We start from the raw sequence: 16587 nt of genomic DNA on the forward strand, positions 1-16587 counted from the left end.
CCAGCTCTGCTGTCCAGTGGGTTTTCACAGCCGGATGTGCAATCCTTTGGTCTTGGCAGGCTCCACGCCAGAGCCAGCCCACGCCACAGCAGGCACTAATGCTGTGAGCTCTGGGTGGGAGGGCTGGTATCCAGTCCCCTGATCTCCAGCAGGATTTCGGGGGTGTGGGGTGCTGTCTGGAGGGCTGGCTCGGTGTGTGCTCAGCACTCCGGGGCTGACGTCAGTGGGAGATGCAGCCAGAGTCTTTTTTAAGAAGTATCTTCATTGAGTTCTAACCCACTTATCATACAAGACTGTCATTTAAAGTGTACGACGATCTGATGGTGTGTTGGACAGCTTTCTCTGTTGACTCAGCTGGACCACGTTGTCTAGGTGTGTGGTCAAAGATTATCGTGAGTGTGTCTGTGATGTTGCTGCTTGGCTGAGATTAATGTTTATATCAGTGGAGTGAAGCAGATTCCTTAAAATAATCCCCTCTACAGTCACACCCTCTTGGCTCTGTTCTCTGAGGACCTTGACAAAGGCGAGCGTTTTTTGGCACATTCACAGATCTGTGCGGTCATCACCACTGCAATTGAATTTAGAAATTTCATCACCGCAAAGAGATCCTGCAGCTTTAAACATCACCCCTTCAAGTTCCCTAATCCTCCCCCAGCCCTTGACAACTTCTCATCCTATTTTCAGTCCCTACAGATTTGCTTATTCTGGACATTTCCTACAAATGCTGTCATACAACACGTGGTCTTTCATGAACCTCAGCCGCAGGGGGAGCTCAAGCAGGCTTGTACAGTACCATCAGCAGGAGGATGCTGGAACACACCGAAAAAAAGATACCCCACGTCCAAGGACAAAGGAGAAGCCACAGCGAGAGGGCCAGAGGGGCGCAATCGCGTTAAAATCACATCCTGTACCCTCCAGGTGGGCGACCCTCATACTGGAGAACAATGATACCAAAGACGTTCTCGCGCTGCTGGGAAGGTTCTCAGCCCCATGAGAGGCTTCCCGGCCTGGGGGTCGGAGAGAGGGCCTGGGAATCCCCGGGGAATCTGATTTTGAAGGGCAGCGAGATTTGATCCCAGAACTGCCCCGCAGGCCTGGAGGGAACAGACTCGTGTGTCTCCGTGACGTCTTCGCAGTGACCCGTGCTATGGCATCGCCAGCACCTCGCTGCAGCTTTTTGCGACCCACATTACGTCGTGTGGACCCACTGCCTTTTGAATTCATTCATCGCTTGGTGGACGTCGGGGTTGTTCTCACTTTCGGCTGATGGGGTGGTGGTGTTAAACTTCGTGTGTGAGCGTATGGTTGCATATCCATCGTGTGTACACCCAAGCGTGGACTGGCTGGGTCTCGGGGTGACTCCATGTGTCACTTTCTGAGGAGCTGCCAGACTGTTTTCCCAGGAGGCTGCGCCCTTTCACCTTCCCCCAGCAGTGTACGGGGCCAGACTCCTGGTGCCAGGGGCGGCCTGGGGATGCCTTTGGGTTTGAGTGTCATTAAATGACTCCTGGGATGTCCACGATGGCCTGGGGTGGGGACAATCCTGAGCCATGTGTGTGTGAATGTCGAGGGTGTGTTGTGTATGTCAGGGGTGTGTGTGTGTGTGTGTGTACATGGAAGGTGTGTGTGTGTGTATGTCAGGTATTTGTGTGTGTGTATGTCAAGAGTATGTGTGTGTGTATGTTGAGGACATGTGTGTCTATATGTCAGGGATGTGTGTGTGTATATTGGGAGTGTTTGTGTGTGTGTGTGCATGTTGGGGGTGTATGTATATGTGTGTGTACACTGGGAGTGTGTGTGTGTGTGTGTATGTCGAGGGTGTGTGTGTGTGTATGTCAGGGATGTGTGTGCATATGTCATGAGTGTGTGTGTATGTCAGGTGAGTGTGTGTGTGTATGTTGGGAGTGTGTGTGCATGTTGGGGTGTATGTATATGTTGGGGACGTGTGTGTATGTTGAGAGTGTGTGTGTCAGGTGTGTGTGTATGTTGTGAGTGTGTGTGTTCATGTGCATGTCGGGGGTGTATATATATGTTGGGAATGTGTGTGTGTGTGTGTGTGCATGCGTGCATGTTGGGGGTGTATGTATATGTCGGGGACGTGTGTGTGTAGGTTGGGAGTGTGTGTGTGTATGTTGGGAGTGTGTGTGTGTGTTTGCCTATCGGGGATGTGTGTATATGTCAGGGATGTGTATGTGTATGCTGGGAGTGTGTGTGTGTGTGTGCCTGTCGGGGATGTGTGTATATGTCGGGGACATGTGTGTGTATGTTGGGACTGTGTGTGTGTGTGTGTGTGCCCGTCGGGGATGTGTGTATAGGTCAGGGATGTGCATGTGTATGCTGGGAGTGTGTGTCTGTGTGTGCATGTCAGGGATGTGTGTATGTATGTTGGCAGTGTGTGTGTGTGTGTGCCCGTCGGGGATGTGTGTATAGGTCGGGGATGTGCATGTGTATGCTGGGAGTGTGTGTCTGTGTGCGCATCAGGGGTGTATGTATATATCGGGGATATGTGTGCCTGTGGTCCTTTCTGGGGACCTCGGAGGTGTACCAGATCAGGCTCTCGAGTGTGGTGGCCCAGTGACTCGAGGTGGATGTCTGGAGGGCCTGCTGGCCGGGGCGGTGTGCTGGGCCTGTGTGGAGCTCTTCGGTGGCCACGGGCCAGAGCCAGCCTGCAGCCCCCCTGGACTGGTGCGGGATCTCCCCTCTGCCCGGTACCTCACTGCCCCAGGGCACCATGAGCACGCAGAGAAAACCAGAGTGGGGACTGATGTCCCCCGGACTCCAGAAAAGCCCATCCAGGTGGGAGTCGTAATTGAGAGCTTGAAAACTAGAGACAGGGTGGAGCACCTCATTTAGTTTAATCATCTTATTATAACTGTGATGCCTGAGGCCTCATAGATGCTCGGGGCCGTGGTTCACAGAGAGGCAGCTTTCCTGAGGCTGAGGGGCGGCTGCAAAGCTGCAGCCTGGGTCACACTCCACTTCAGGAAGGTGCCATCTGGGCCTGCCTCCCACTCTGAGAACCAACTTATTCCTGCTCAGGGCTGCGTCTGCACTGTTTGTCCAGAGGACTTAACCCCGAACAGGCAAGCCCAAAGGCCTGAGACCAGAGCAACCTGCGCTCTCGTGTGAAGTCTGGTGGGGACTGTTATAGGTCAGCTGTCGCTGTGCAACAAGTGAGCCTTGAATTTAGTGGCTTAGGCCTTCCGTGGTGGCTCAGATGGTAAAGAGTCTGCCTGCAATGCAGGAGGCCTGGGTTTGATCCCTGGGTCGAGAAGAACCCCTGGCGAAGGAAATGGCAACCCACTCCAGTGTTCCTGCCTAGAGAGGGCCCCCGTCCTTGGGATCACAGTAAGCTGGGCATGACTGACTGAGCACACACACCTAGGGGCTTAAAGCAACAAGCACTCGTTTCCTGGCAATCTCTTTGAGCTGGGAATTGGGCCTGGCTTTGCTGGGTCCTTTTATGCCATCAAGATATTCATGAGGCCTTAGCCGCCTCTCACTTGCAATGGAGAAGAACCTCACTGGTGGTGGGCAGGGTCAGTTCCTCAACAGCACTACCTTCAAGTCCTTGCCACGTGGGCCCCTGCAGAACCTGAGGGAGAGGCAGCCAGAAAAACGAAATCACCAGCTTTTGTAACCCAGTCATGGAGGTGACTTTCCCTCAATGTTGCCGTGTCCTCAGGCTTGAAGCGGTCACATGAGTGGAGTGGGGAGCAGGGGTTGATTACACAGGACTGTGGGTACCAGGAGGTGGGCATTCTTGGACCGTCCTCCAGGATGCTTCCTTAGAGTGGTGCTGTCCATCGGAAATAGTTAAAATAGTGAGAATAAACCGGCAAAATTAAGTTGAACTATTTATTTAATCAGATCTATCTAAAAATATGATTTCAGGGACTTCCCCGGTGGCCCAGTGATGAAGAATCTGCCTTGCAAGTCAAGGAACACGGGTTCGATCCCTCGTTGGGGAGCTAAGATCCTACATCCTTCGGAGGAATGAAGCCCTTGAGCCACAGCTGGAGAACCTGTGTGCCGAGGCAGAAGGTCCTGCCTGATGCAGCAGAGATCCGGGGTGCTGCACCCAAGACCCAGTGCAGGCAAATAAATAAACAAGTGAAAAAATTTAAAATACGATTTCAACACATAATCGGGATGAAGATTGTGGTTAGGATATTTCACATTCCTCTTGGCACACTCAGGCTCTGAAGTCTGTAGCATCTCAGTTTGGATTGGCCAAAGTGGCTGCTGTGTTGGATGGTGCAACCTATACCAGGCTTTGTCCAGGTATTTGGCGCTCAGTAGGCTGAGGCAGGACCCAGAGACCCAGGAGAGGGTCCTGGGTCCTCAGCCCTGAGGAGATCCTCTCTGGGAGAGCTCCCTCTTGACCTCTGCCCCTGGTGCCCATGCCAGCCCTGCCATCATGCACCCACCTGGAGGGCAATCATCTCTCTCTTTCTGTTTCAGACTTTCTGCCTTTGGCCTAATGCCTGCTCTTTGCTTGGTGGACGTTCCCTTCCTTCCAACTTGGGCTCACCTAAGGCCCAAGGAGGTCCTAGTGACCTTGGGACCCCCAGAAGAGGAGCTGACCTAATTGCAAACCTGCCTGGATGGTCTGGTCCAATTTACATTTCAAGAAAAGGGCAGGTGTGGTTCTTAGTTAAAACACTGATGTGTTTGTGATGGAGGTACCAGGATGTTGCATGTCCGGGACCTATGGGCTCTTCCATCTCCCCACTGCAGGAGCCAAGCTCACCTCTTGTGTCCAGGGCGAGTTCCTGCCGCCTGGCCTGGTGCTCCCGGTTGTCATGCAGTTTGGCAAATGCTGCCCCAATATTGACTCCATAATGCCTGCCTCACCAGGAGATCTTAAATGCTCACTTGACTGGAGAATCCCGCAGGTCCCATAGCAAACAACCTGCCCTCCAAGGTGTCTCCTAGAACCTACACTGGCCTGTTTGCCACCCATCCTATGCAGATGCTCTTCCTCAATCCCGTCTATACTGACTTTCTCACCAAATTCAAGAGAAGGGTGTAGAATGCAAGCCCTAGGAGCAAAGGGTCCAAAAACGGGCATTTCCTGGTCTTTGCACTTTCTGGTCCTAACATGGCCAGGACTTAAGGCCTTTCAAAATCCCAGGAATGGATGACGGCTGCAGAAGGGGCCTCCGGGGAATGGAATCTCCCTAAGGTTCCAGATATGTTTTTTGTTTGTTTTTAGTAAAATCATCTTTTATTCACATTTTGTTGTAGGCTGTTACTATATGTCACTAAACCAGAAATAGTTCAGTTTGGTTCAGTTCAGTCCAGTCACTCAGTCGTGTCTGACTCTTTGCGAGCCCATGGACTGCAGCACACCAGACCTCCCTGTCCATCAACAACTCCCGGAGTTCACTCAAACTCATGTCCATTGAGTCGGTGATGCCATCCAACCATCTCATCCTCTGTTGTCCCCTTCTCCTCCTGCCTTCAATCTTTCCCAGCATCAGGGTCTTTTCAAATGAGTCAACTCTTCACATCAGGTAGCCAAAGTACTGGGGTTTCAGCTTCAACATCAGTCCTTCCAGTGAACACCCAGGGCTGATCTCCTTTAGGATGGACTGGTTGGATCTCTTCGCAGTCCAAGGGACTCTGAAGAGTCTTCTCCAACATCACAGTTCAAAAGTGTCAATTCTTCAGTGCTCAGCTTTCTCACATCCATACCCAGCAATACTAATATTTACAAAATTAAACAAGCTTTCCTCCTTCACCTGTAACTGGAGCTGAGTCCTTGAGTGTCTTGGAAGTATGGGAGCATCTCACTAAGATCTCCTGTCCTGTCCCCACGTATCCAGACAAGTGGACACCCCTGGGGACAGGAACCACCGAGGGTGCAGGCTCAGCCTCTGGCCTTAAGGCTCACTCTGTTCACGTCTCTGGCTGGACTTGGGGTTCCGCCTTATTTGTTTCTTCTGAGAGCCGTCCTTACTTTCTTATATGTTCACTATGCATTTATCTATTTACTTGCGGCGACACTGGGTCTTCACTGCTGCGCGGGACTCTCTCCAGGTGCCGGCAGCGGAGGCCACCCTTTAGTGGCTGGGCCCAGGCTCCTCATTGCAGTGGCTACTCCTGTTGCAGAGCATGGGCTCCAGAGCTGGCGCTCAGCAGTTGTGGTGTGTGGTCTTACCTGCTACGAGGCATGTGGGGTCTTTCTGGACCAGGGATTGAACTTATGTCCCTTGTATTGCAAGGCAGATTCTTAACCACTGGGCCACCAAGGAACTCCCACACTATGCACTTAAACATTAACCAAAGTGAAAGAAAGTGAAGTCACTCAGTCGTGTCCGACTCTTTGTGACCCCATGGACTATAGCCCACCAGGGTCCTCTGTCCATGGGATTCTCCAGGCAAGAATTCTGGAGTGGGTTGCCATTTCCTTCTCCAGGGGATCTTTGCAACCCCTGGGTCTTCTGCATTGTAGGCAGATGCTTTTATCGTCTGAGCCACCTGGGAAGTCTAAACATTAACCCAATTTAAGTACCACTTACGAAACCCAAGCTTCATAGGTGCATTGGAATAGGAGGATTTCCCTAGTTTTCACTTCTCCTGGACTTCTTCAAGCAGAGAAGTGAGAAGTCTGAAGTTAGAATCATTTTGCTTCTTGTGGTCCCAGCGTTGCCCACATGGTGGCTGTCCCCAGACAACCATGGACCAGATCTAAAGGAGGCCGCCTGCGTCAGCGTTGGAGGTGGCAAGCCTGTCACCCTGCTCCACACCAGGTCCTCTTCTTCTGTGCATTACCAAGATGGCCTCTCAGCCTCCATCTGTGGAACCCGGATCCAGGAGTTTACGGCGCTGTGGGTTTAATTTCACCTCGCTTGCTTGGGCCAGCACTCCAGCTTCCTGGCTTTGCCTGTGGGCCTTCCTCCCAAGACATGTGGAATTAGCTTTCCCTCCAGACTCCGGCCGTCTGCAAACCTCATAAGCATTCCAGCCATAGCTCACCCAGCCAGCGGCCAAGATGTCAGCTGGGGGAGACATTTGCAGGGGTGATTCTCGGGGCATGGTTCTGCCAAGCTTCTAGGTATCCCAGTCGCGTTTTGGCATTGGGACGGAGAAAGACTCAGTAACGCGGACATGCCACTGGTGGGCATCTCCCATCGGGTGGACATCTCACCACTGAGAAACACTCTTGGGGGACAGGGTCCAGTGGTTTTGAAACAGAGCAGGTCCTTGCCCCTACCCTCCAGGCCCTCAGCCTGACTTTAATCTGTAGGAAAACTTCAGTCTAAGAGTAAGTTTAATCAGTGGCTTGAGAACATGCAGAAACAAAATAAAACAGTCAAAGGAGACCAAATGATAATAAAGTAGTCGTTAAGCACAGTCAAGGACCTTTAGCTTTTTCTCAAGGGCTGTAGATAATATTCTGAGCCGTATCCTGTGAGCTGTCTTATGCCGAAAAGTCTACCAGGTGGAAGGAGTTAACTACACGAGCCCAGACTTAGCCACGATGTACGCTGCCATAATTCTGAGAACTGGCCTCGAAGAAATGGAAATAAACTGACCTTGAAACTGAAGATTAACTGTACCTAAAACCATCAAGATGACGCTGATCAGACCACTGATGGCCAATTTCAAGGTGACCGTCAGAGCAGACTGGGCTGTTTCTGTCGGTTGCCTCTGATTGTTTGGGGTGGGGGCTCAGCCTTTGGACAGAAGTCTGCCCTCCCACCGCCCCCGCACCTGCCAGTTGCCGGCATCTGAAATAAAGAAAGTTTTCCTTTCCATCAGCCTGGCCTGTTTATCGGCTTTTGAGCCGTGAGCAGCTGGACCCTGCTTTTGGTAGCTCTTTAAATCCACTGGGGGAGGCAGCTGCCCACTCTGGGTTCTGTAATCCTGCCCACAGACACCGTGAGGAGGAAAGTGACCTGGGGTGAGCTCCTGGGGTAACCAGAGGCCCCACGCTTGCCTCTGCTGCGCCCCTGGACACACTTCCACACAGGGAGGGGAGACCGTGGCGTCCGTTTCGGGCCAATCATGCTGGCCTCTGGAGATCAGGAGCGGTGGTGGCCGGCCTGGCTCAGCCCTGTCCTCTGCAATTGCCGCCTGCTGTTTCTGGAACGTTCCGGGGGAGCCTGGAGGCGAGGTGCACTCACTGCTCCCTTCCTGGGACTTCCTCTCCCACTGCTCCTGATTCTGAGATGCTACGTGAGCAGGCAGGGAGGCTCTTTGGAGACCCCCACTCCCACAGTGGTCTGGTGACGTGAGGGTCCTGCTGAGAGGCCCAGGGGCTCTGCGGGCCGGGGTGGGTGGGTGGCTGGGCCCTGGGGCTGTGGGGAAATCAAGTCCTTTCTGAGCAAGGAGAATCCCAGCTTCACCGCTGCTCTGCTGTTCATACTAAGCCATGTCTGCCTCTTTTGCGACCCCGTGGACTGTAGCCTGCCAGGTTGCTCTGTCCACGGGATTCTCTAGGCAAGAACACTGGCGTGGGTTGCCATTTCCTTCTCCAGGGGATCTTCCCAACCTAACAATCGAACTCGCATCTCCTGCACTGCAGGTGGCTTGTTTACCACTGAGCCACCAAGGAAGGCCAATGCCATGCCTTAGCCACAGCACTTTAAATATTTTTATTTCTGCCCCACCCTTCTTGTTCACAGGGACTCACTCTGACCACGAATTTCCCTTTTCATTCCTGCCTTCTCATATATATATACTTTTAAAGTAAAAAACTATAGGGAATATATGGCTTTTCCTCTTTACCAAAATGGAAAAAAAAAAATAAGAAAAAGAACCCACATCAATAGCATGTTAGGAAGCTCAAGTGGGCAGTTTGGGCTCATCTATGTGAACTCTATGCCTTCTGGGCCCATGAAGTCCCCCTGCAGAGGCCTCTTTGTTCTGATGGTCCCACTGGGCCTGTTGAAACAGGGACCCTGACCAGGCCTCTGGGCAGGACAGGAATCTTTTACTGGTACATTTCTTGGTTCCATCCATCGTTCATAATTGTGGGGAAGGGAAGGAAGCTTCAAAAAAAAAAAAAAACAAAAAACATATAGCTCTTCCTACGACAAAGAAAGTAAATTACAGGGTGAACTGTAGACAGGTATTTCTGAGCAGGTCCTGCCTCTTTGGCTGGTTGATGTGCTATTTGTGGTTGAGGAATGCAGTCTTCTGTTTTCAGTTTGGAATCGGAAGGGCCAATTTCTCCTGCAGTCTCATCTCACTGGCCGACCCGCCGAATCCTTTGTAGAAACACACCCTCCCCCGGGGCTCTGAGCAGGCCTGGTCTCCAGGGTCATCGGTTCAGGTGGAAATGGTCAGAACCAGGCCCAACTTACCCCTGCAGAGAATCTGATCTGCGGGCAGATTGATTATTACCTGTACCACTTGGTGTCTCATTGAGTCCCAGCCTGGATGAGCTTCAGAAAGAAAAAAGTGATCAGCAAGGCCTGGAACCACCCGCAAGTTTGAACACGGCGTTCCGAAGCCGGCGGCCAAGAAAGGGGCGACACTGAGCCTCTCTGTGTCTGGGCCCTGGCCCCCACCTCCCTCCAGTTTAAAGGCTCTCTCTTTCTGTTAACCCATCAGCAGACCTTAGAGCATCCGCTTTGCGCCTGGCAGACGGAGCTGAGTGGGGGCTACACTGTGGCAGCGGGTGGGGGGGGCGATAAGTAACAGAGGGCAATTCTGTGCAGGGCTTCCCTGGTGTCTCAGAGGGTAAAGAATCTGCCTGCAATGCAGGAGAAAGGTGCTCAGTCCTGTCCGACTCTTCGTGACCCCATGAACTGTAGCCCCCCAGCTCTTCTGTCCATGGAATTCTCTGGGCAAGAATACTGGAGTGGGTTGCCATTCCCTTCTCCAGGGGATCTTCCTAATCCAGGAATCAAACCTGGGTCTCCTGGGTCTCTGGGTTCAATCCCTGGGTTTTGAAGATCCCTTGGAGAAGTGAATGGCGACCCACTCCAATATTCTTGCCTGGAGAATTTCATGGACAGAGGAACCTGGTGAGCTACATATAGTCCCTGGGGTCAAAAGGTGTTGGACACAACTGAGCGACTCACACTTTTACTTGTTCAGTTTTGTGCTGGGGGCAAATTCCACACTGACTTGTCTGGGAGCAGTCTAAACCTTCAGCCAGTGGAGAAGATGGAGGGATGCCCAAGGTGACCGGGAGAAGCTCAGAGGAGGGCAGGGGCTTTTCTCTGTGGCTCTAGGCCGGGTTGCTTCCCTGAGGGCAGCGGTCTTTCCTGACAGCTGTTGGTGATGAATTTACAGGGCTGGGGGTGCTACTTCCAGGAGAAGAGGTACCTCCCCTTTCTCTGCTACATGTGCTGTGGTCCCGGAAGACGCGTGTCTGTTCACATCCAGGAGGGCAGAGGGTGGGGAGTCAGGGCTGCGGGGAGGTGTCTGCGGACCCCACAGCAGGACGGGTGCTGTGGGCTGGTGACTCAGCTCTCAGATCCCCGAAGGTGTTCGGTACATAGAGCGAGTCTGAGAGGGGAGAATCCAGCTCAAGGGGAAAGGTGTCCTTCGGAAGCTGTGACTCACCCGTCTGAGGGAGTCACTTGGGGGTAGTTTTCCTAATGAGGCGTGCGGACCTGAGGTGCCTTCTGCAGATCCTCAGATCCAGTGGACCCGTGGTGGGCTTCCTCCTGCTTCCTCTTCTCCTTGGAGAAGCTTCCAGCCCCCTCATCCTTCCAACCACCCCTCACCCCAGGGCCAGGGTACTGAGATGAGGGACCCCTGCTCAGACTTCCTGTGTGGAAGGTGGGTAGTGGCGGAGCGGGCACCGATGGTGCTCTCTGGACAGTGTGACCTGCAGACTCAGCGGTGTGGAGCTTGGCCCCAGAGTCAAGGGCAGGCCAGGCTGGGACACGGGTGGGCGTGCCAGTTTCAGCAGTGACACCTGGGACGAGTTGACACCTGCCGCTCACTGCAAGGTGCATCCACATCCCAACCTTATTGGAAAAAGTTTTCGCAGGTGTGATTAAAGATCTTGAGATGAGATCATCTTGGATTATCTAGGTATGTCCCCCCAAAATGACAAGTGCCCTGATAAGAAGAGGCAGAGCGGGCTTTTTGGCACAGATTGAGGCAGAGATTGGCAAGATGTAGCCATGGCCGGGGGACCCCAGGAGCCACCAGAGGCTGGAAGAGGCAAGGGGAACCTTCCCGGACCCGTGACGGGAAGTATGGTCTTGCCAGCTCCGTGATCTTGGGCTTCTGGCTTCTAGAGCTGTTAGAGCATAAATTCTGCTGCTATTTTGATCCACCCAGCTTGTGGTGGCCTGTGATGGCAGCCCTGGGAAACTATTATTTATATTTTATGTGCTTATTGGCATATACATGTATTCTTTATGTTCCAAGACAATGGATGCATCAAACACAAGTGCTTGTTTAGATGGAAGTGTTAGTCGCTCAGTCATGTCTGACTCTTTGTGACCGCATGGACTGTAGCCCGCCAGGCTACTCTATCCATGGGATTCTCCAGCCAAGAATACTGGAGTGGGTTGCCATTTCCCTCTTCAGGGGATCTTCCCGACCCAGGGATAGAACCTGGGTCTCCCACATTGCAGGCATACTTCTTACCATCTGAGCCACCAGGGAAGCACCAGATATATCTTTACATCTAGGAAAACATGACAGAATAACCAGGCTCCCACCTCTGGTCCCAGCTTCTTAATATATTGGATGAGAACCGTGGACTCTGAATTTAATTTAAAATGAGCTTTGCTGGTGGCTCAGATGGTAAAGCATCTGCCTGCAATGCGGGAGACCCGGGTTCGATCCCTGGGTTGGGAAGATCTCCTGGAGAAGGAAACGACAACCTTCTCCAGTTTTCTTGCTTGAAAAATCCCATGGACGGAGGTGCCTATTAGGCTACAGTCCATTGGGGTCACAAAGAGTTGGACATGACTGAGTGACTTCACTTTTTTTCTGTGACTAAGAAACATCCTTCTGAATAGTGAAGTCTTTAGGTTACACTTCTTATGTTGCAGAGTCCTTTCATTAGGAGAAGTCACTGGGACAGACTAGTTTCAAAACCCCCATGTGATGGGAACAGGCTCTAGGCTGAGGACTTTCCCTGGGGCAAACTGAACCAAATTAAATGACCAGGTCATTCATTTCCAGTGACCGCTGAGGCCCTTTCTAGTTCGTTTATTAAATAAACACTTGGCGTGAAGATGTGAAGTCAGAGCCTTTGCTTTTATTTCCAACACTAACTTTCTGGAGTAAATTTGAGCGAGCTCCATGCGATCACTTGCTAAGAATGGTTTCCATTCCTGCCATTTGAATCTGGGAAAGGCGGACCCTGGATGCTGTTGAAGTCCAGGGCTCTGAGGATGGTGGACAGAGGACACACGCCCCCAGCAGGTGAGAAGGGAGGCCCTGGGAGCCTCCAGGTCCTAGAAGAGATTCTCTGTAAGAGATTATCTGCAAAATTATCCATATCATTTAAAATTGGTAAGCTTTGGACCATTGTAGCTAGAAGTATCCGTTGAAGTTAGAGATTTAAAAGGCGTTTTGGGACCTACATGATGTAAAGCTGAAGTGACACAGGGCAGTAATTGACCACGTTTAAGTGAAATCAGATTAGAAAAATCAATGAAGCTTTAACTCCTGCTTTCTGTCTTCAGCCTCAGCATGGTACTGCTCATGAGTCCACCTCAAAACGCTGCTCATGGAGATGATGTGAGAAAGTAGTTCTAAAAGGTCATCAAGAAATTAAAAATGTTGCCAATGTGGATGAACAGGACGAAAACAAACAAAAAAAGGAATGGTTCCCTACGGGAAGGTTCATTCATGTTGCTTACAGTTACGTGACTAGATTTGATAGAGGATGAGATGGTTGGACGGCATCACCAACTTAACGGGCAGGAATTTGAGCAAACTCTGGGAGATAGTGGAGGACAGAGGAGCCTGGTGTGCTGCAGTCCATGGGGTCGCAAAGAGTCAGACACGACTTAGCGACGCAACAACAATCTTCAAAATATTTATTAAAAAACCTTTCATGACTTGAAAAAGAAAAACCTTTACCAGACTTCTCTGGGATAAATTTAAACAACAAAACATGCTTTGCTTTAAAAACTCACCGTGTTCTGACCCTGTTGCTTCTATAAGGACCAATCCCTGCCAGATTATACACAATCCCTACCCATGGAGGCTGAGTAGACTAAACACAGTTTATTTAAACTTCATTTTTGCAAACAGATAGTGTACACATCTACCTCCATATCTCTACTTTATCCCTGTGTTTAAGTAAAAGTAACTTGTTTTGATTAACAGGAAGCAGTTATTCTAGCATGGAAATAGAACTCAAGATAAACACCTAAGTGACAGACACAGCGGAGGCCAAGGGCATGAATCTTATGTGGTCTTGATCCGTCCGGGTACAGACACAGACCGCATGTCTGAGGTTAGGGGTCAGCTGCAGTCCCGTTGGGCCTTTAACTTTTGCCTTAAGGAAAAAATGTCCCTGGACACAGGTTACCCAGGCCACCGCATCAGCTCCCCCACCAGCTGGACCTGGATATGCTTCCGGGAAGAGTATAGGACTGGACCCACGTCCCTCTCCATTGCCCGAGAGAGAGGCAGAACCAGCGCCCAGCTGCTGGAGGACCGTCCCTGCCTTTGCTCCCAGGAAAGGGTGTGAGTTCACCTGGAAGGAAACAAACAACTTAAGGTAGATTCTAACAGCCAAGTCAAGCTGTCAGCTTGACCATTCCAGGTCAGTCTCATTGTTATTTCCCCCAAGTGCTCTGAGTGCCAGTTGCATGCCAGGGAGGGGCGCCCTGCTTCCTGCTTAGTGCTGGTCTCGTCGCAGCAAACTCCACTGTAAACGGCCACTTCCTAATTTTCGTTCAGAAAGTGGAGGCCGTGTCTGGGAGACTAAATTCCTTATTCACACGTGATGAGAGGCAGAGGGGATTCAAGGCTGTTTGATTCCAAAGCCTTCGCCAGTTAATACCAAATCACATTTAGAGATTTTTTTTTTTTTTTAAGAAAAATGTGCTCTTGATTGGAAAACAGTCTCAAATATTGACACCAGGGCTGAGAAGCTTCCCTGATAAACAATTTAAAACTAAAAGCCAACTGGTGTGAAAAGTTGGCTGAAGTTTCTTTTAAATAAAGTGAGTTCGTGAGCTCGGTGGCTCAGTTGTTCAACTCTTTGGGACCCCACGGCCTGTAGCCCACCAGACTCTTCTGTCCATGGGGTTTTCCAAGCAAGAACACTGGAGTGGGTTGCCATTTCCTCCTCCAGGGGGTCTTCCCAATCCATGGATCGCCTCCTGTGTCTCCTGCCGTGGCAGGCGGATTCTTCACAAAACTGAGCCACCAGGGAAACCCCCAAAGTGAGCTCGTGTTACATGAAAACTGTCACTTTCCAGAATTACCACTCCATAAGAGTTTTCTAGAGAAGTATCTCTGTGCCTCAGTATTAGTTTAAGCGACACTATAGTGCTAAGAACACAATGTCAATTATGTTGAGAAACTTTAATGGGGATCTTTGGAAACCTGTTTATAATGCACGTGACAACTGAAGGAGAAATCTAAATCCCACGAATGCTTAGCTTTGCTTCACATTTCATCGATCCTTATAAAGAATACCTGAGACATGCTTCAGAATTTTCCTTTGGCAAACCACAAATAGAGCACAAAAGAACCAGAGGACACCACGCGTCAGACAGCTGCCCACAGCGAACCACAGAGGATAAGGTCCGTGGAAATCCAGAGGACTTCCGGCAAATGCGGACACAGCATGCGAGGGCGCAGCAGACGTTCCACGGAGAGACATTTACTGATGGTAGAGTCTTTTCAGAATCACGGTTTTCCCTCTTAGGACCTTGCCTCTAGGTTATGTGACTCAGGCATTCGACCTCTCCTAACAGTCGACATTTCTTTCCTATTTATTTTATGGCACACGCGATTTCCCCTCTTGCATTGGCGGATCCCAGACTGGGACAACTCTGGAAGGAGTATACAGCGAAGCCTCAGCGTGCATCGTGGTGATAGTCTGAAAGCGTCCAAGAGCCCACAGCTGTAGACGGCATTCTACCGTAGTCACCATGGCGACAGTGTTCACGAGATAAAAAACGGCGTCAGTAAAAAGGACAAGTGGGACATGAAACCCAGCACTTCAGGCCACAGCAGCTCTAGTTTAGCTCACGGAGTATCACTAGCAGTGAGTCCCAAGACCTCGACATACGAAGCGATTGCGTGTCTTAATTTACCTCCGGCAGGAGAAACAAGGAAGCGCCTCCCTGTTGGAACTCAGCAGGAAATAGTGGTGAGTCTGCAGTGAGAAGGGGTACAGTGTTTATCTCCTCACCACATACTGGCTTCCTGACCCAAGAGGAGGACCTTGGAGCCGCCTCCCCCACCCTCGTCCACTCTCCTATTTACTTAGCCCTGTTAAGACCTGGTGATAAACACTGGTCCTGTCGGATCTGCGTTCTCTTTAAACATTCTGCCTTGATCATGCGTTTTTGGCCAGCACACTGGGTGCCTGTGTTTCTTCTGGAACCGAGCTGACAGTGCTTACTGCTGGCCCTGATGACAACAGTGTGTGTTTGGCTGTCCCAGTTCATTGGTTGGTCATATCTTACGGGTCAGATGGGCCCTGGGATCCAGGGATACTCAATACTATGTAAACTGGAGGGGGCAAAAATCAAACAGAGGAGTCAGATCATAGCATCACAGCTGAAAGTTCAGGAGGGAAGCTGTCTATTATTTTAATGTCTTGGGAGGGGAAGAAAAGTGCTGTGGCCACACGGACTGAGCTCCAAGCCCCTCACCACGGCTTCCCAAAACAGGAGGGAGGACAAACTGTCTTTAGCAGCAACTTGCTTTCAACGCAGAGTGGATAACTTCGGGTGGTTTCCACCCAACTTTGGGAGGCCTGTGGCTCTTTGGACCCAACAGTGAACTAAAAGGCGTGCACTGGGATGTGGGTCGTGTGAGTTGCCGACTGGTCTGTGGAAGCACCACGGAGGGCCAGAAAGCACCACCCAGTGGCCTTGGTGTCACCTCTGTGGTCGACTTTGGAAAGCCACGCTGGGCTTGGTGCCTCCACTGTAGGGTGTACCAAGTTAGACTGAAGCTCCTCCAGATTCAGTGGATCAGCCCTCACTGCAGCTGGGATCAGCTCTGCTTCTCTAGCAAGCACATTCTGTGAAAATCCTGCATGCTTTTGGGAGGGTTCAGATGAAACGTGGGAATCCAGTTGTTAGGGAAGGGAGCAGCCCCAGAGGTCAGTAGGCTGTCCTGCTTCCAGAAATCAGATCTGCAGACAGGGTCCCTGCAGGGAAAAGGGACAAGTGCCCCCTCCTGGGCCAGTGTGGATGGAGACCCTGCCCCACCCCGGCCTTCCCTCTTGCCCAGCCATAGCTCAAAGCTGACTCACTCCGAAATCTTCCCTGGTGATCGGCCAGGAACCCTCTGAGCCATAACTGCTGCAATGCAATTTAGCATTTAGCTGTCTGTGTGCTATTCTTGTCTGCTGAAGTCCTCCAGGAAGGAGCTGCGTCTTTAACTTCTACATCGCCTGTGTCTGAGTGGCTGGAAAGATGCTCACTGAATGTGCTTGACTGACTTAAAGGAGGGGGC

This window comes from Capra hircus, chromosome 20 (genome assembly GCF_001704415.2).
Source record: "Capra hircus breed San Clemente chromosome 20, ASM170441v1, whole genome shotgun sequence".
NCBI classification, from domain to species: Eukaryota; Metazoa; Chordata; class Mammalia; order Artiodactyla; family Bovidae; genus Capra; species Capra hircus.